Here is a 21,669-nt window from a genome sequence, read left to right as displayed (position 1 = left end):
TTATGTGTGCTCCTGAGAAATAAACATTTCTCTTCTGTGACCTAGACCCTCTGAGGCATACAGAGCCTAGAACAGTTGGGTCCTTTTATTGATTTTATACAACATTCAAATTCAAATTCAGGCTGCTGCAGCCTGAGGGATGTATTCTCTCTCTCTTAAAATGAGCAGAAAGGTACTTACTACGTATTGCTTGAGATTTGAGGTCTGGTTGATTGAGCACTTTTCATGTGATAAATGGAGAAAGTTTTAAAACATATTTCTGAGTTGCCAAAATAAGTATCAGATCCCTTCATCTGTTCTTCACCTTGCAGGTAACATAAGAGATTACTGATGATGTCTTCCTAGGTAGGTCATGGACAGGGCTGCATCATCATGAAGAATAGGATAAGACTGGGTTTGAGAGAAGGAGCATATCTCATGTTTCTCCAGTGAATTCCAAAACTGCTGAGTATGACAAACTTCACTAAACTTGAAACCCTTTATGAAAGTAAAATCTAGGAAAAAGGAAAATAATTTGCAAGGTATTAAATACATTGAGGGGAGTTCCCATCGTGGCTGAGTGGAAACGAATCTGACTAGTATCCATAAGGACACAGGTTGGATCCCTGGCCTCACTCAGTAGGTTGAGATCCGGCATTGCCATGAGCTGTGATATAGATAACAGACATGGCTTTGATCTGGAGTTGCTGTGGCTGTGGCATAGGCCAGTGGCTACAGCTCCGATTCAGTCCCTAGCCTGGGAACCTCCATATGCCTTGGCTCTCAAAAGACAAAAAATAAACAAATAAACAAATAAATCAGTAAATTCCTGAAAGATCTTATAGTGTTCCTTTATGGTGGTTTTGCTTCTAGGGCAAGAGTACAAATGAAAAAAATCAGTATCAGATTTTATGTTATCAAACAAATACAGGGAGTTCCCATCATGGCTCAGAGGAAACATCTGACTAGCATCCATGAGGACGTAGGTTCAATCCCTGCCTCCTCGCTCAGCAGGTTAAAGAGCCAGCATTCCTGTGGCTGTGGTGTAGGCTGATTTGAATCGTAGCTCTGATTCGACGCCTAGCCTGGGAACCTCCATATGCCGCGGGTGTGGCCCTGAAAAGACCAAAAAAAGAAAAATAATCAAGGAAATTGTCATGAAGCACGCTCTTAATCAATATAAAGCAAAAGGAAGCAGAATTCAGACGCTCATTCAGTAATACTTTATGCTATATATTCCATGGACTGTTTAAGGATAGTAAGCGATGGAACAGAATTATTTTTATAGGTTTTAATAACTTTTTAAAATGCAAAACGAATGCAAATTTAAAGTTAAAAGTTCAACAAATACAGAAGGTTTATAAAGTAAAAACTAAGAATCTGCCATTTCTCATACCAGGACAACTAGTCCACTATTTAGTTGTAATATTAATACATGCATATGCTTCCAAAAACCTCCGTGCATATACAGTTATATGTATGTATGTAACTGCTTTCTGATTTGCTCTGTCAGCTAATGTACTTGAACCATACATATCGCTTTATAGTTTTTTAAATCTTAATGTTGTGTGTTGGATATCTTTCCACTTGGATCTATCTCCTTGTTTTAAGCGTTGAATAAGTTTTTTTGATTTTTAGCATAGATAAACTGTATTTTCTGTAACTATGCCTCTGTAGATGGATATGCATGTTGCTTGAAATTTTTTGGTATTTTAAATAATGCTTCAATGAACATTCTTGTAGCAGCATATTTGTTCACATAATGTTTGAATCGATTAATTCATCCCATGTGTGATCTTAAAAAGATATCACCACCTTTGCTCCAAAATACAGATTTTTAAAAAGATTTTTCCACTATTTAATAAGATGTTCCCATAAGTCAAGGAATACAATTAAAATCTGTTCAAGTCACAGCAAATTACTCCTTTTTAACAATTAGCTATGAATTATATTCATTTAATGGCAATTATGCTGTTTGACAAATGGAGTGTCCGTTCATTGATTAGAGAATTAGCAATGCGCCTCGTTCAAAACGGAATGAAATGTCCCAGGATGCCTGATCTGAACTTAGTCAATGCAACAGAGTTGGCAGGAACACAGTTTCAGAGGCTAATTAGAACTAAATCTTGAGACATTTCCACTACGCTAGATATCTTCAAAAGTTTTTTGAGATTTTGTTTTTCCTATTTGGAATTGCCAAAGAACATTCTAACACCATAACCCTTTGGCCTGATGGAAGAACAAAATATAAAGTATTGCTATCTTATTAAAGCTACATCACTTTTCTAATGTGGAATATGAAAAATGTGAGATTGGTGTAGGCTGCTTTTCAAAGCTGGATTTTCAGAAGGAGACAAGAAGAGGAAGACAGATGTACACTCTTTAGTTTACAATGCTTTCTGCTTGAGGGAGAGGAGAAGTTAGCTGTTCAACCCCAAGAAAGGCAGTATCGGTTCTTTCCCCTTTCCAGCAACATGGAACCCGTGGCTTTTAGCTGAGCACATGGTAGACCAGATTAAAGTCCTTGTGCTTGGGGGTGGACATATAACTAAATTCTTTCCGATAAGTTATATGCAGAAATAACAGGTGCAACTTCCAGAGTATGTCTTTAGAAGGAAGAGAATGCCCTCTCTTTCCCTCTTTTCCCCTTCCTGCCTCCTGAAATGCCTGAATAGTGGAGAGTAATCTTGGATTACTGCAACAAGGAGATTCGGGAGCAGTAAGATAGAAAGGCAGCATGGAGCCACACACTTTACAGCTTTTCTGCTTATACTCAAGACTGTTACAGGAGAGAGAACTGAGCTTCTGTTTTTCTTTCACATTGTATTTTGAGTTTCTTTTCCAGTAGCAAACATATATCTTAACTATCGAATGGCTCCAATTTTTGAGATTCTCAGTCAACTTAGATTGATGGTCTTGGAAGAAGCACTCCTCTTATCAGTGCTGTATTTTCTTCCACATGTTTGTAGACTGTGTGTCTCTGAATCAGTTCATTGCTCCCTTAAGGCTTTGCTAAAAGCAATAAGAAGGGTCCAACGCATGCCAACATTCTCTATTACTTAGGAGTCAGTAGACAATGTTTCTAGAGTCTGAAAAACTGTTTTGCCCTGTTGCATATGGATGAACCAGCTTTACCTCCTGCAATACTGCCCTCACTTTCCCACCCCTTCCATTAAGCAAATTAAACATTTTTGGTTCTATTACTTGAAGCATCCTTTCCTTGCTACACCCCCTGCCAGTTCTGATACCATATTCTATTTCCGTTAGGTATTCCATTTGGCTGCGCAAATCAGGGAACTGCAAATTGGAGGGTTAATGTGGAGGATGAGGGAAGGATGGCTCATGTTAAAACCATTATTGCCGGATCTATGAATCTTTTCATTTTTTCCTACTGCAAAATTACTAGTTGATTCCAGCTACTAGAGGAAAACGCATGAGAACAAAACGTGTGCCCTTCAGCTGCTTCTGTCCTATTTTAAGTAGCTTTAAGTAACTTCCTCTTAGATACCATTGGCCAGATGTGTGCTCTACGGCCATTGCTGAGTGCATAGAAGGCTGGGACTGTGGCTTTCAAATCCAGGCACAAAGCCACTTCCACCAAATTAGGATTGGGGCTGCCAAGAAAGTCAAAACAGGTTTGTTTGTTTTTTCTTTTATGCAGGTCATGACCCATTCTAAAATATTGATGAGTTGACAGTTTAGTCCAATGGAAAATGTGTATTTTCCCAATCCCAAAAATACACGCTCCTCTCCTTTTGTATTTCCCTAAATATATATCGAGCTATTGAAGGTCCCTGAAGGAAGTGCTTTCATCAGTAGGGTCTCTCATTTGGGCATCTTTACTAAGAAATGTCCAAAAGGCATGTATTACCTAGATAGTACAACTCGTGATCGGGTTTCAGAAATAACAGTACAACGTGTGAAAGAGCTGTCAATGCCCAATGCAGTCTTTTCTGGGAGGCTTCTTTTTCGCATGAGAGCAATGGATATCCTGTGCTTAAAGAAGGCTGTCAGAACTGCTCTCTGAAAGAAAGAGAGAGAGGGGGAGACATGAAAGGATAGATGGAAAGGGAAAGGGGAAAAGGAAAAAAAAGGAAAACATCAGACAAAGTGACATGACCGGGTTAGGTAAGCTAATCACACTCTTCCTCTCTGAGACGCTAGAAGCTGTAGCGAAGAAGAATTTAAATAAAACAAGCTCTGTCTCCAGCACACCGTTAGTGACGGTCTGTGGCCACTATCATTTTTCTCCTTCTGGGAATTCAATTTGTCCCTATTATGCCAAGGTCACGGATTGAGGGATCTTAGTGGCCATCAGGGCTCTACCTTTGAAGCAAAGGGTCAGTGCATTAGTACAAAAGGGAATTAATCCAGTGTGCTGGCTCACCAAATGGTGGTTAATTCATTTAAAGGGAATGACCAGGGTTCCTATTCTAGGTTTCCATCTGGACAATCAGAAGCCTCCCTTCTCCCAAACACGAACTTCATTAATGAATATTCAACGGAAAGTATTACTTCATTGTCAGCTCTAATTGCTAGTTTTACCTTATTAGTAGAAGCATTTCTGTGGCTGAGCCTGACATACATTTGTTTGCACACTGTTATTAGTCAAGACTCAGTGAAGTCTTGTAATTAACACCTCCACATTATCTCATGCAGTGAAAGCAAAGACAAAACCAGATGACTCACTTTGTTTTAGCTTTGCTCTTGTTTTCTGATATAGAAGCACTTAAGGAGAAGTGTAAGCTCATCAGAATGCCATATGGAGCCAACAGAAACCATAAAAGGGTTTTCAGGAAGCAGTGCATGGAAGTTCATTAAGTGAACAGCACTACAATCAACATGCTGATTTAAAACTCTACCTGGCACTAATAAATCGCACAGGTACATTACCTGCTTCACACTTAGCAACCATTCCAGGTCACTGATGAAGGATCCACGGTTCCCAAGAAGCAGGCAAGATAACATATTCTCTGTAAACATAATGAAGTTAATGATTCACAGGACAATTAAATAGCTTTCCGAAACCTTATCAGTGTAGAGATAAAGTAGACCAAGACAATAACTGTATTTTAATCATGCCTACCATTCAGAACACTGTGTCTAAAAGCCAGCTCCCTGCAGCCGCTCACTGATATTTCCGTGGAAGAAGGCGGGGTGAGGGGGGTTGTCAACAGTTCATATTTCAGTTTTATATTTGGAAAGAGATCTTTTTCAAAATGCCTCTTTTTTTTTTAAATGTTTAGCAAAGGAGAGTTTAAAAACCAAGACAACATTCTTTTTCATTGAATTCATAAAAAGTGTCATTGTTTAATTTGCATTTTTAAATGCAAAAATAAAACACCAAGCCTTAGCAGAGAGAGCGATACCATCACCTGAGATTTTAGCTGTTGAATCTGCAAACGTGGTCATGGTTTAAATGAAAGAATTGCTTATTTACTGTTTGCGAATACTTTCCCAAGACAGTACAGACAAAGTGAAAAGCAACTACAGTAGGAAAGAGGAACCATATATATGCAATGACATGGCAACCTTTCTAACCTTTGAATTAGAATACAACCTTTTGATTTGTATTCCCAAAGCAATGAAGGATCTGGCTATTAAATTAAAATCACTGTTATACACAACTTGTCCTAGCTGAAAAGTCATATAGCAAATTGTGTTTTCAAATGAAGAGAGGCACCAAATTCTAATGGACCCCTGTCTGCACTAAATTTCCAATATTACGAAAGTATCCATCAGAAAAAAATAAGAATGACCCCCGTCCATGCCACCCAGAGCAATCCACAGATTCAGTGCAAGATGTCAATGGCCTCTTTCACAGAAATAGAGCAAACATTCCTGAAAGGTATAGGGAACCACAAAAAAGCCCATATAACCAAAATGATCTTGAGAAAGATGGCCGGAGGCATTACACTCACTGATTTCAAATTATATTACAAGGCTATAGTAATCAAAATAGTATGATTTTGGCACAAAAATAGATATCTAGATTAATGGAACAGAACAGAGAACCCCGGGGGGGGGGGGAGGGAGTCATGCCTATATGGTCAATTAATCTATAACAAAGGAGTCAAGAATATACAATGGATAAAGGACATTTTCTTCAATACATTGTGTTGGGAAAACTGGGCAGCCACATGCAAAAGAATGAAACTGTACCACTCTCTTAGACCATACACAAGAACTAACTCAAAATGGATTAAAGACTTGAACAAAAGACCTAAAACCATAAACTTCTAGAAGAAAACATGGGCGGTCAGCTCCTCGATATCAGTCTTGGGGATGATTTTTTGGCTCTGACTCCAAAATCAGAAATAAACAACCCGGCAGATACCAAAACCAAAAAACATCTGCACAGCAAAGAAAACCATCAATGAAATGAGAAGACAACCTATGGACTAGAAGAAAGTACTTGCAAATTGTATATTGGATAAGGGGCTAATAGCTAAAATATGTAAAGAGCTGATACAGTTCAACAGCAGCAAGAACAAAACCAACCAATTAAAATAGGGGCCAGGAAACTGAAGAGATATTTTTCCAAAGAAGACATAGTATATGAAAAGATGCTCAGCATCACTAATCATCAGGGAAGTACAAATCAAAACCACAATGAGATATCACCTCACGCTGTTAGAATGGCTGTGAAATAACAAGTGTTGGCAAGGATGTAGAGAAAAGGGAATCCTTGTGTACTGTGGGTGGGAATGAAAATTGGTGCAGCCACTGTGGAAAACAGTATGGAGGTGCCTCAAAAAACTAAAAATGGAATTACCATATAACCCAGCAATTCTGCTTCTGGGTATTTATCCAAAGATAAATGAAAACATTAACTGGAAAAGATAAATGCACACCCATGTTAACTGCAGCATTATTTCCAATATGTGTGACATGGAAACAGCCTAAGTATCCATTGATGGATGAATGGATAAAAAAATATGAGATACATAGATACAAACATACACATACATACATATATCATATATATGTGTATACATATACACACATATGTATGTAATTCAGCCATAAAAAAGAATAAAATAATATCATTTGTGAAGCTATGGAATGACCTTGAGAGCATTACACTAGGTGAAATAAGTCAGACAAATACTGTATAATCACACTTATATGTGGCATCTTTAAAAAAAAAAAAAAAAGCTCATTGGTACAAAGAACAGATTAGTGGTTGCCAGGGGCAGGGGTGGAGGTTAAGCAAACGAGTAAAAGGAGTTGCTAAAAGAATCAATCGTAAAAGTTTTCATCATACACAAAAAAATGGTAACCCTGTACAAGGATGGATATTAACTAGACTTACTGTGATCATTTCATAATATATATCGAATCATGATGTTGTACACCTGACACTAATATAATGTTCTGTCCATTATAGCTCATTAAAAAAAAAAAAAATCAAATGCCCCACATTGCCTGGCTCCTCTGGAACACTGCTGCTGGGCTGTAACTGACCATGCCGAGAGGCAACTGCCCAAGCCTTTGACATCGTCACTTGAACCATTCACGTCAGCTCTGTGTGTTACTGATTTAGCGTTTTGCGCCTGCACTGGGCTGATCTAAACGACTGAGTCAGTGACTGCATCCAGGCAATTTGAGAAAAGTAGTAAACACAGCAGCTTCATTGCTGAGATCCCAGGGGTGCCCTCCCAGACCCAGTAGGAAAACCTCTGCTGAGACTCGCAGGCGGCGATTTGGCTCCCCATCTGGATTTTACCTCTGCCGAAAAATGCCACCAGGAAAACCTTTCCCCTTCCCACTGCTCTGCAGGTTTTGGCAATGGATGGCTCCTTTGCCCTACGGGTGCAGTGTTGGCCTTCTTGAGCCAGAAGAGCACAGTCTGAAAATAGAAACAGGGGCTGTTTTGTGGCCATTGAATAGGAAGGCTAATAATAGCATTGCTTCATTGTTTGGCAAGGACTTCAGGCTACCCCAGCCAAGGAGCAGCACACTCTGCAGTAACCAAATCATAAAATTTCTCCAGGGAATGGTGCAGCTTTTCAGAACATGTTTTATATTCTGGGATTGCTCGGGAAGGAAATAGTTGAGAAGTTGTTTTGACATAAGTGTGGTTTGTTTCCAATTTGAAGGCAGAGGGAGGGGCTGGAGAGATGAGCCAGGAGGTCAGTCGCAGAAGGGATGCAAAAAAAAAAAAAAAAACGTGTCGTTAAGGAGTTCCTGACAGGTGGTGAGAGGGCTGTAGCTCTGGAGCCCAGGCCTGGCGGGGTGTCTGTCCCCGTTGGGTTCCCAGTGTGCTCTCAGCATCGCCTTTCACACTCCTGTAATGTTTATTTCTGTTGAACTTAAAGGATGACCTTTTCCAAACTGCAGTACATTGTTGACCCACATGCATTTCTGAGACCTAATTTCCCTGAATGCCTTCCTTGTTCCTGCCGAAGAGAACTCTGTTCGAGAAAATAGGAAGAGGCTGAGGATAAAGAGCGTTGGCATGGAAATCTTTGAGGCATTGAATCCTGCCTGCTATTAATAATTTAGAAGTGTTTTTAATGCCCTGATAGGGAAGGAAGGTTTTTTTTTGACACCAAAGGCATCTAAATATTAATTTCAGAGGAATTGGTTGTTACAAGCAGTTAACATCCATTTTGTTAGTTGACCTCCTGAGGAAGGTTAATGCACTAAAATCTGGTCATTAAGTATAGTAACAAATGTTTTTTCAGGGAGGTTATTACTATCATAAACTCTAATCCATGGTTCACAGGCAGCAGCCTCTAGTGCAGTGCTCTGACTAATGAAGAATTAACTATTTCTGAGCAGTTAATAAAGATTTTTTCCCCCCACCAATCAACATACTCTACATGATCCTTATAATTACTAAAAGCATTAAGCTCTGGGTATGAGTTGCCTGCATGTCAGACCGGAATTCTGTTCTGAGTAAATGACAAATGGCAAACCTAATCCCATTCCACTTAATTTTTTTTTTCCCCGAACATGTTCACTGAAATAAGAAATAATGGAATTCCTAAGTATGAGAAAAAGATGGTCCAGTACAAAGCATTTGCTAAATGAGAATTGATGAGGTCTTTAGTCATATTTTATTGTGATGGAAGATTTTATGCTGTGCTTTAGTTCTTGCTAGAATTGAGAAGTTAATTGGCTACAAACAGGGCCTCTTTGCCCATTGGTTTGTTTTATTTTGTTTTTCCTGGATTAAAGAGCGTGCATTCTACAGGAACGCAGGAGGCAGAGGCTTGTATGAGAAACACTCATACCTACCTCCTCACCATAAGAGGGAAAAGGTACAACCTAACCTTTCTAAAAAGCCTCAGGGCAGTGTTTTGCTTTTCAATGGAAAGGTCGTCCAGAATTAATTAAAGTCACTTTCCTGCTGAGGACAGAGCATTTGGCTTTACTTTGAAGGCTCAAAGAAAGTTGCTCACACCAATTTCTTAGAGACCCGAATTTAAAGCAGCACAGCCAGTCCAGGGGGCAGCCTTTAAGAAGAAGTAAGCTTTCGGAATCAAAAGTCTGAACAGCTAATACACTGAGGCTTTAGGTGCCCCTGAGTTGGCAGTGTAAAATTAAAAAAAAAAAAAAAAAAAGAATGGCTTACTTTTCCCTGGGCCAAGTAGGATCAGCCTCCACATTGACATAGGCCCTTTCCCCTCCTTATTTTAACTTCAACTAAATCCTGGCCTTGAGACGGGTGCCCCTCCCCCCCCCACCATTGAACAGAGAGGGAGGGGAAACCACACTTAGCCAGAATGAAAGGGACATTGTCTTTTGGAAAAGTACCTGTATTTTGGAAGGGTTTGCATCGCACACAAAAGCTTAAAAGGGGTCCAGTACACTGCTGGCAGCTCACCATCTCAAAATATTCTTGTGGAAGATTTGGTACATTGTACCCAGCTAAGGAACCAGTAGGGCTGGATTATCTGCACATCTTAGGACTTTACGCACCCTTCATGTGTTTGGTACTTGGCTTGAAAATAACTGCCATTAGTTTCCCACTTTCTGGTGATGGCTGATGATGGAACATTTCTGGGCCTCAGTTTCCCCTATCTGTAAAATTTTATTATAATATTTACTTTGGGGAATAGCTGGAAAGACGAGGGATAATTTATACCTGACATTCACATGGGCCTAAGACATACTAGTATGAATTTGCCTTACATTACAGCCATAGCTTTACCTATTTTTACATTTTATGAAAGTGACTAGAATCCTAAAATATCCCCAGGAAAACCTTGTGAGTTCAAAATTAGAATCAGGGGAATAACAACGCATTAGCTTAACTTCTGAAAACTGGGCTTTTACAGAGTCCAGCTCATCCATCAAGGCCCCATCACTGGACACAAAGCTTTCCCTGGCTACCTCAGCCAGAAATAAGCCTCCAGCCTCTGCGTTCTCATTTGCTTTGTACTATTTGAAGACCATTCTTCGCATTCATTCTTTGCTTAGAGTTGTTGGTAGACAGATCTTGGATCTGTAATTCCTAACGCTTAATCCAGTGCTTCAAACTCAAGGACGAGAAGGCATTCATGAATTTCTCCAACTCTTTCCTGTGGCATCTTTCCTGCCCAACCCATGGTGGCTGAGTGAATGATTGAATGACTCTGGAGGTCACCTGCCCTTTCTTCACTCTTTTAAAGTGTATCCTCCCTCCCACCTTTTTTTTTTTTTTTTTTAATTTCGATTCTAAACAGAGTCTCTTGAAGTTTGCATTATCCCCTCCCCACTCTTTTCCCCATGGTTAATCAGCTGACAGTAGAGAGACAGCCAGAAGGCAGGTGTTTGGATGGCTGGGTCATTCTCAGCTGGGTGTTTGCAGATCAGGGATTTCCTGCATTTGCACAGGGATTCTTAAGTGAATATGGAGAACAGGAAGCAGCAGGTTGAGACTGTAAAGATGAATCACAGTGTCTTTTGAAGTCACTGGTTGCCCCATAGCCTTATTGCCACACCCCTCATTGTTCATGGAAATCACAGAAAAGGGAGGTGAGCATTTCAGGATTACTGGTGCTTTTGCCATATTGACCTTTGGTATGCTCCTTAACCTCTTCGGACTTTCATTTTCTCATCAGTAATAACAGTTTCCCCTATTCTAATTACTTCCTAGGCTTGCTAGGCAAATCGCATGATAAGATAGCTAAAGAACTTAGCTGAGAAAAAAATATGATACTAAAAACAGTACCACTAGAACCAGACATTGAGAGAGGATTAGATAAGCTAGTGTAACTTATTTGCCCTTAATGACTAATGTTCTCTGAATCAATGTATTAATTATGAGAGAAATTAGATTTGCTTAAAGACAAAATATTATTAAAAATAGGAAGGAGCCACAGAAAGAAAGTTTGATTTATTGTAGTAACAAGCTAAGAATATTGCCATAGTCGCTGTCATAAAGATCTGTTCTCCCGCCCCCATGATTCTGGTATGTTTGGAGTAAACAGCATGGTGAGATGCTATCAGATCAAAATGGTTTTCCCAGGTAGATCAGTGGTGGAAATCTATTTAATACTTACCCTCGTCTTCTCAGTGTACACACATGATCATTATTTAACCATCAGCAAAGGGTCTCCGTGACTCTTTGCAAACCAGAACATATATAATTTCCATTATCACCACCAATTCTAGTCAAGACAGCTCTGAAATGGAGCGAATGAATTTCAGTACAGAGTTGACACTGCATCTAGTGCTGGCACTTTTCTGGTCGTAAGGAACAGGGATGTAAATGCTTGGAAACACACATTTGAGAGAATAATTGAAAATGGGTTCAGTGTCTTCATCCTCCGAGACTGCGTGGGAGCACGTGCATGTTTGTAGTCAGTCTTTCATGAAATGTGTATGTATCTGTTTTGATCCTGAGGCTTTCCTGTGCTGTGCGCAGGTTTCACAGAGGGGTTCCGGCTTGTAAAGGTTAACCGTGCAGAAATCAGGGCTTTGTGCGTTTTTGCAAAGGTCACACTCATCAGCAGTTCCGGAAAGACTGCTGGGCTGGGCCCTGGTAACCACCCCATGACTGAACCATGGCTCTGGGTTTCATTTCCTTAAGAACACTGGTACAGTCCCTGGTTGTGTCACCAAGAGATAAAGAGGCTGCTCAGTCACTTGAAATTCAATTTGTACATTCCTCAAATCCAGCCCACCTCTTGCCTTCATGGTGTTTGGCAGCTGCTTGCTGGCATTCTGCATTTCAAATGCCTGAGCTGTAGGAAGCTGTTTAATAAATGGCATAGGTTTTGATTAATGTAACAAGCCGAAAATAGACCCTGATGTAATGCGTGTCTCAGCAGGCACCACAGATCAAACCGGACAGTTTCAAGGGACTGTGCTGTAGCAGAGAGGTTTCTCCAAAGAAAGGTATTTTATGTTTTTATAGCACCTTGAAGGGTCAGACTGTAGAATGTGTACATTTGGGGCCTGGAAGCCTGCCCTGTGGGTCTACGAATAGGAATTACAGTTGACCACACAAGAAGCTCCAGAGAAAACGAGCTATTTGACATTGACTCAGGTCTACAAAGGATCATCTCTGCTTCACCAGAAGCCCTGACATTATTTCTTTTAAAACCACAGCTAAACAGAAATGATAGTAAAATTCCAGTAATATTCTGGTTAACTCACTTGTTTAAGTCATGCGTTTAGTTTCAGCCAGTGATGTAAAAGCCTCATATAGCCCTATGTGTAACGGTACTGATTTAAACTTTCCTTTCTCCATGGGTAAAATAATTGGAATTCCTGTTCCCTGGTTCTACAGAGAAAGGTCAGTGAAAAGCAAGAAACTTCTGTGCCAAGATCCCCTTTTACTTGCTGAGGTGTTGTGTATTATGTGAAATGTAGAGTCATTTTTCTTAATTGAGTGAACAGTATTGAAGGGTTAAAAACAGAGTCTAAAAGCTACTAAAAGGAAGAAAAAAAGGAAATAAAGTTATTGCCCTTAATTTCTGTTTACTGAGTCCATACATTGTGAGTTGCTTGAAATCACTTTGGATATTTAGTCAAAGTATATTTTGTGTGTGGTGGGGGGTTGGTTGGTGTGAGGTGGTGTATTAGGGGTAGTAGATCCAGGCAATAATTTTCTCCTGGTACAAACAGAATTAGGCTACAGGAAACACTTTTACATGTGTACTTTTTCCAACAGGTAAATTTCACTTTGCCACTATGGGAATTTATATAATTTATGAATGATCTCACACACTGGTTAGTGTAAAGAAGTTGACTTATTAAGAGTTACATTGCCTGTAAGGGAAAGCCAAATTAATACTTTTGGGCCTTCTGAGTCATTTTTTTCCTGAACTTGCCTGTCTAATCAAAGGACTTTCTCATGGGATATTCAGCTAACACAGCCAAGGTCATAGATTCAATAAAAATAAGTTAATTTCAAACAGAGCAAAACTCTCCCAGCCACTGACCACAGTCCTACCCAAGCCAATCATTCAACAAGGGTTTATCAACAGTTAAATAAAAGCTATTATCATCATTCCAGGACAAACTACAAAAAGTCCTTAAACCATACCATTCAGACAAACCTTGTTTTATTGTGTTTCACTTTATTTTACTTCACAGATGCCTCATATCTTATGAATTAAAAGTTTGGGGTGACCCTCATGTCCAGCAAGTCTGTTGGTGCCATTTTAACAACAGCATTTGCTCAGTTTGTGTGTCTGTCACACTTTGGTAATTCTTGAACTATTTCAGATTTTTTTTTTTTTTTGTCTTTTTGCCTTTTCGAGGGCTGCTTCCCACGGCATATGGAGGTTCCCCAGGCTAGGGGTCGAATCCGAGCTGTAGCCGCCGGCCTACGCCACAGCCACAGCAACTCGGGATCCGAGCCGCGTCTGTGACCTACACCACAGCTCACGGCAACACCAGATCCTTAACCCACTGAGCAAGGCCAGGGATTGAACCCGCAACCTCATGGTTCCTCGTCGGATTCGTTAACCACTGCACCATGATGGGAACTCCTATTTCAGATTTTTTCATTATTATTATCTTTGTCATGATGATCTGTGGTCAGTGATTTTCAGTGTTACTTTTGTTATTGTTTGGGTGCACCGCAACCTGTGCCCATGTAAGACAGTGAACGTCACTGATAAAGGTTGTGTGTGTTCTGCCTGCTCCATCACCCTGCTGCTCCCTTCTTTCCCTTTCCTTGGGCCTCCCTATTCCATGAGTCACAGCAATATGGAAATTAGACCAGTTCCTAACACTACAGTGGCCTGTGAGCTTTCAGGTGAAGAGAAGAGTTGCATGTCTCTCACTTTAAATCAAAAGCTAGAAATAATTTAGCTTTTTTTTGCTGAGATGGAGAAACTTTTATTGGTCTGGATAGAAGATCAAACCAGCCATAACATTCCTTAAGTCAAAGCTAATCCAGAGCAAAGTCCTAACTCTCCTCGATTATGTGCAGCTACAGAAGAGACGTTTGAAGCTTGCAGGGATTGGTTCATGAGGTTGAAGGAAAGAAGCCATCTCCTTAACATCAAAGTGCAAAGTGAAGCAGCAAGTGCTAATGTAAAAGTTGTAATATGTTGTCCAGAATATCCAGCTAAGTTGGTTAATGAAGGCACCAAACTACATAACAGAATTTCAGTGCAGACAAAATAACATTCTCCTGGAAGAAAATGCCATCTAGGACTTTCATAGCTAGAGAGGAGAAGTCAATACCTGGCTTCAACACTTCAAAGGACAGGCTGACACTCTTTGGAGGCTAATGCAGCTTGTGACTTGAAACTGAAGCCAGTGCTCATTTACCACTCCAGTAATCCTAATGATAAATCTACTCTGCCTGGGCTCTCTAAATGGAGCAACAAAGCCTGGATGACAGCACATCTGTGGACAGCATGGCTTACTGAATATTTTAAGCTCACTTTTGAGACCTGCTCCTCAGAAAAGAAACAAACAAAAAAAAAAAGATGCATTTTAAAATATCACTGCTCATTGATCATGCACCTGATCACCTAAGATCTCTTATGAAGATGTGCAATGAGATTTGTGTTGTTTTTGTGCCTGCTAACACAGCATCCATTCTGTACCCCGTGGATCAAGAAGTCGTTTCAACTTTCAAGTCTTATTATTTATTTATTTGCCACACCCGTGGCATGTGGACATTCCTGGGCCAGAGCTATGAGAGTATAAAACTGTGGCCAGGTTATGGAAACATGTAATAACAGCACTAAGAAATAATGCACTTGAGTGAGATGAGAACACACTAGTGGAGAAGTAGATTGGTGATCTGTCCCATGTGCTATGTCTGCACTATCACCTCCTTTAAATATGTATTGCTGTTTGTTTTTTATACACTGCTTACTTCAGATAGGTATATGAGGTGCCTTAACCTCGAAACTTAATGCATTAAGAACAAGGGTGATTGACAAAGAATAATACCAAAAGGCGATGATAAAAATGAAAGGAAGAAGAAAAAACTTACCTGAAAACCCCCACCTCGAACAAACCAGAGAAGTTGAGAAGAAAACCACAGCTGAGAAAAAAGGGGAAATGGGGCTAACAGTGACTCAATATCCAATAAAAGGAAGACAGAGTTTTTTTAGCTAAATTTAGTAAAATTTGTTTGAAAGGCAGGGATCCAAATTGGTAAATGATTGCAGAAATAGGTACATTCCCTGGGAAATGAAATAGAGTCTGCTTTGCTACCACACATGCCTCTCTGGTGGATACCAGCTCATATGCAATTGCAGATAATTATAAATAAAAAAGCAGTATTCGCATACATGGGAAGTCCTATTAGTTCTTAGGTAAATTTTTCCCAGTGCATTCTATTCAGTCAGGATGCTCCAGAGACAGAACCAATAGGAAATACATGTTTACATTTATATTATATATATATATATATAGGGGGAGAGAGAGAGAGAGAGACTTATTATAGGAGTTGGCTTACATCACTGTGGATGCTGAGAAGTCCCATGATCTGCCATCTACAAGCTGGAGACCCAGGTTCTTCCTCAGTCTTTATCTCCAAAATTTAGCAATCTTAGCTCTCCCTTGTATACCCTTCCATAGTCTACTCTCCTTAAAAAAAAAAAAAAAAAAAAAAAAAGGACAAAATCCTATGTTTGCTAAGAAAACATGGCAATTCAGAACATTAAGATTTTAATTTTCTTAGCGCTCTGGTTACAAAGTTATATATGTTTGAATGATCTGACCCAACCCTCTTTAGCCAAAGGACCCTATTATTCTCAGTGCATAATTTTTCAGATCATGAAGTCTTTTAGGAACACATGTATTGCATGATAGAAAAGCTTGTCCAGAGTTCCCGTCGTGGCACAGTGGTTAACAAATCCGACTAGGAACCATGAGGTTGCAGGTTCGATCCCTGCCCTTGCTCAGTGGGTTAAGGATCCAGCGTTGCCGTGAGCTGTGGTGTAGGTTGCAGACGCGGCTCGGATCCTGTGTTGCTGTGGCTCTGGCGTAGGCTGGCAGCTACAGCTCCGATTCAACCCCTAGCCTGGGAACTTCCAAATGCTGCGGGAGCGGCCCAAGAAATGGCAAAAAGACAAAAATAAAATAAAATAAAGACAAAATGCAAAAGAGTATAGTTTGGTTTAAAAAAAAGAAAAGAAAAAAAGAAAAGCTTGTCCATGGCATCTCAGTTTTCGACATTATTCTCTGACAGGCCAAGCAAATGATCTCACTGTAGTTCTACTAACCTTTACGTCAATAATCTCTCTGCTTTCTTTTTTAAATTTTATTGAACTTTAGGTGACTTGACATCATTGGGTTAATTTCTGCTGTACAACAAAGTGACTTGGTTTTATATATATTTATAAATCTCAGTTATATATACTTATATATATAAATTGAACTTATGTTTCTGGACATCAGAATCATGCTTACAGTAATCATCTGAGTCCAGCTTACTCAAGTCCCCTTAATATGCCTATAGAGTTGTTTCTTATAAATATCCTCTAAAGGGCACAAAAACTTAGGAGTTGGTAAGAATTAAATCCATAATGTGAGATAAACTAAATGCAGTTGACTCAACTTTTATCTTAGTCTATGCTGTGTGCTTTTCACCTTAATTTCAGTATTCTGCTTATAAAATGACAAAATCTTTAGCCACCTCTTGGTTAGGGGGAAAATAATCTTGTTTGCTCGTTGCTCCCTAATTCCTTTGGGTCCCCTACTGACCTGTGCCCCACCGTGATTCATGCTCAACTGTGGACTTTGTTGTCCCAGGACTGGTATGCTGATTGCAGAGAATTTTTCTTCTTTATACACTTTAAAGTTAACTTTTGAAAGACAGGGTTTTCATTGACTATATTAACAAACTCAGATTATCACAGTTTATATTTGAAAAGCACCACAAAGATGTGGCATCAAATTTGGACAGGGCTTGGAGTTCCCTGGTGGCTCAGCAGGTTAAGGAACCTATTCTTTTTTTTTTTTTTTAAAGAACTTTAATATATTTTTATTTTTATTTTCCCATTGTACAGCAAGGGGGTCAGGTTATCCTTACATGTATACATTACAATTACATTTTTTCCCCCACCCTTTCTTCTGTTGCAACATGAGAATCCAGACATAGTTCTAAGGAACCTATTCTAAGGTGCAGGTTCTATCTCTGGTCTGAGAACTTCCTCATGCTGCAGGCTCAGACAAAAAAAAAAAAATTGGACAAGCCTACATTTCCATCAGTGTGGTTAAAATCGTGATGATAAAACTATAATAGATAAGAGGCTCATGGTTGCAGACAAAGTTCCATAATGTTTGCTAATCCAAATCATCTGATAATTTAGCTAGCTGGCTTAGCTTTGAGTAAAGATTGCATTCAGTCATTCCTAAAAAAAAAAAAAGGATGCAGAGGCTGGAGGCTCATTTGTGCATGCACAAAATATATTTGACTTGATCGTAACTAAACGTTCAGTGCTAGCAGAATAAAATATGAGCATTTAAATGGCCTGCCTGACCATATAGGCCTGCACAACAATCCTCAGCCAAAACCAATCATTGTCGCAGTACTCACTCATTGAGGATGCAGTCAAAGAAATGTGTATTCAGACTTGATGGGCTTTGTGTTGACTGGGACTTTTCTTCGTCTTTCTCCGGATCCCGCAGAGCTGACCCCAGCCCCCTTTGAAGTCTGTGATAACCCTAAGATCAGAACAGATGCCTTGGAGTGGGGTGGGAAGAAAAGGTGCAGAGAGCTCATTAAGTGCTCGCATTTCTAGACCATTTTCAGCTGATGACAATGATTGTTGAAGTAGTTCTCACTCGCCATAGGTTTAAAAGTTAAAAAATGTTAAGATACCAATTTATTGTTGAGGTAACACAGGCGCTAGTGTCCTGGAAAGGAACAAAGGTTTTCCAGGAATAAAAACAATGAATATTGTATCACCAAATTAGAAATATATAAGTGTTTGAAATGTATTTAATATATGCCTTTCTCCTTATTAAGATCTATTATTTACCATCTTTACTCAAAGCTAAGCTTTAGGTTTTTATTCACCCTGTACTTATCTCACAATAGCATGTTGCACAGTTTTTTGTATTTTTCTCACATGAGCAACATTTTTGGATGCCTTCTGTGTGCCAGGTTCAGTATGCTAGGAACTGAAGATACAGCAATGGCTAAAATGGTTTACATGATGGTAGAACAGACAGAGAATAAGCAAGAAATAAATGAGAATTTGAGATTAGGACTATGAAAAAAAGAAGAGAAGACAGTGGTGAGTCTTTACTTTACACACATTGGCCGAGGAAGGCCTCTCTGAGTATGCACTGACTCAGCATCTCTGAGTACACACCGACTAGGCAGAGACTGGTAACAGCAAGCATAGCAGAGGTCAAGGCATTGGGAACAGTAAGTGCAAATGTCCTGTGGAAAGGGCAGTGTTTCTTGGTAATTATTAGTTTCGTGCCCTCCTTCTCATGTTATCAGCAAATTTTTATTGGAAGTAGATATTATGTGTTTATAATTAAATGAATGATGATGAAAACATCATCACTGATAATGATTACTGTCTATTGCTCTTAGTATACTCCAGAATCTATTGTAAGTACTCTGCCTCTATTATCTAATTTAACGCACGCAACAGCCTCGCAAAGTAGATGAGGTAACTGAGGTTCAAGGTGGGTAAGTTGCTCCTCGTTACATAGCTGGTGTAACTGGCTGATAACTGGAACTGGAACCTGAATCCAGGCTTTCTGAAGTTAACAACCCCCACAATTAACCACCTGTGGGGGCTGAATCATGTTCCTCCCCAAATTCCTATGTTTAAGCTTTAACCCCTAGGACTTCAGAATGTACCTGTAATGGGAGATAGTCTTTAAAGAGGTGACTATGTTAAAATGAGGACATTGGGTGGGCCCTAATCCAGTATGACTGGTATCCTTATAAAAAGTGGAAATTTGCACAGAAACTCACACAGAGGGAAGACCATGTGAAGACACAGGCAGATGACAGGCATCTCCAAGCCAAGAAGAGATGCCTCAGAAGAAACCAATCCTATTGATGTCTTTATCTCAGACTTTGAGAGAACTTCCAGAATTGTGAGAAAAAAAGATCTCTGATATTTGTTACGGCAGCCCTAGCAAACTTACGTATCATCCAGGGAGGCTAACAAAAAAGTATGAAAAGAAATTGACTTGAACCCTGGTCACTTGGTGTATTTAGCTCTGCCATATACAAGATTTTAAAAAGGAAGCCTCGAGAGTTCCCATCATGGCTCAATGGAAACAAATTTGACTAGCATCCATGAGGACACAAGTTCGATTCCTGGCCTTATTCAGTGGTTTAAGGATCTGGCATTGCCCTGAGCTGAGGTGTAGGTTGTAGAGGCAGCTTGGATCTGGCATTGCAGTGGCTGTGGCTGTGGCAGGCGGCTATAGCTCCAATTCTACCCCTAGCCTGGGAACCTTCATATGCTGCAACTGCAGCCCCAAAGAGACAAAAAAAAAAAAAAAAGAAAGCGTTGATAATGCTCTCTGTCTTCATTGTCTGTAGTCAGATATGTTGTTGATGATGTAAGAGGACTGCTTTATACTTTTTTTTTCCTGCCCTCACAGCATATAGAAGTTCCTGGGCTAGGGATCAAATCTGAGCAGCATTTGTGACCTACACCACAGCTGTGGCAATGTCGGGTCCTTAACCCGCTGTGCCACAGTGGGAACTCCTGATTTAGACTTTTCATAAGTTGAGTGACTTGTTCTGCCTGTACAGCTACCCTTTGTTCTATTCGTCTGAGTAGTCATCTCATGAAGATGTAGAAGAGAACAAGAAAGCAACCCAAAATGTAAGCATCATCTGCCCATTCAAAGAGCACGCCTCAGCGTGTTCCCATTTTCATCTTAAAGGATAATGATTCTAAACGTATGCTTGCACCAGTTAGTGATTTGTTGCTTCTCAGCATCAAATTAGACCCTCTTGCCTGCTCTCTGAAAGTGGATCTGTGCCCTTATAACTATGTTCCCTTTGCTGGCAGGCATGGTATTAAACTTTGTCGGTAAAGAGCCCTGAAGAGATGCTGAAGAAGAAGGGTTTGCTTTCTTGTTCCGGAATCCTTGCTTCTCACACCCCTGAGGCACGGGCATTTTCTCCAGGTGTTCTCAGCCTCTGGCAACTACAGCAAAGGTGGATCTCCCAGGTCCAGTGACTGCAGTGCATGCTGTCCCCTCACGTCCAGCTCCTACAGCATGGGTAGCTCCTTTGCAGCTCCAGACTCCTGATGTGCCGCCAGATTCTCCAGTACACAGTCCTTGCAACCTCCTCCAGCACCTGCCTTGGTGCTTTTGCACTAGAGTATCTCTGGTGGGACACCCTCCAGCGAACAGCTTTCTCTGGCCTCCTAGAGACCGGATTTCCAGGGAGCTCCACTAGCAAAGTTTTTCCCATCTGGCGAGTGAGCCACAGCCATGTCTTCCCCAAGAAGTTATAAATCTCAACCCTGGGAGGCTCTTCCTTGTTTTTTCTCCCTCGGCCAAAGGGGTAGTAACATACTGTGTAATGTTATATATTTTATATCATATTATATTATTACATACTATTATAATTACTAATTATTGTATATTATTATAATTTTTTAATGTTACTAATTATTATACTATTATATCTGCCATTCCTACTTTGGTTGGAGTTCTCTTATTTCCTACTAGCCAGTCCCTCATTACGCCAATCCCCTCTTAAATTAATAGTTTTTAGATGAAAATTTCCCTGCTCACATCCCTGTATAGTTTCTCTCTCCCAATTGGACCCTGATAGAGAACTTAAGGTTTTGTTTGATGTTCCAAGTTAGACTGTCATAAAAGCATGAATATTAGAACATAACTTTTGACATCAAGGGCAGTAAAAAGTCACCCTCCCTCCTCTACTGGAAATCCTGGGAGATATTCCTACAGGACAAGACTGGTTTTCTGCACTCGGCAGCACACATCAGCAGTCCATGTGGGGGACCACAGCTCACAGTGCTTATGAACCTGATGTTGCAAAAAACACTGAAATGAGACCCCAGTCCTAATAGTTCATCCCATTTCTCCCCCTGCCCACCTACCCACACTGTTTCAATCCTCCCTCATACCTGCCCCTAACCCCAGTGGGGAGAACCTGTTATCATAAAAGCTTTAAAAGATTGTTGTCTTCTGAACTGCATGCATTTCTGTGATTCTCTAGATTATACCAGAAAGGATTTTTTTTCTCTTCAGTCCTAATATGTGCCCCCCCCACCTCTTTGCTTATCATGAGTCCTTGCTTCATAATCTAGGTCT

General features: G+C 40.1%; 1 long non-coding RNA gene across 1 annotated transcript; it reads right to left on the bottom strand.

The window, feature by feature from the left end:
- On the bottom strand, positions 1,071 to 10,605 carry LOC106509541. Its single transcript, XR_001307170.2, has 3 exons — positions 7,709 to 10,605; positions 4,873 to 4,952; positions 1,071 to 4,002 (listed from the first exon to the last, which is right to left on the bottom strand). It is a non-coding gene; the product is annotated as an uncharacterized LOC106509541 (long non-coding RNA).

Source organism: Sus scrofa, chromosome 2 (assembly GCF_000003025.6).
Source record: "Sus scrofa isolate TJ Tabasco breed Duroc chromosome 2, Sscrofa11.1, whole genome shotgun sequence".
Lineage (NCBI taxonomy): Eukaryota > Metazoa > Chordata > Mammalia > Artiodactyla > Suidae > Sus > Sus scrofa.
The sequence above is the reverse complement of the archived record's forward strand: the minus strand, read 5'-3'. Positions and strand labels throughout refer to the sequence as shown.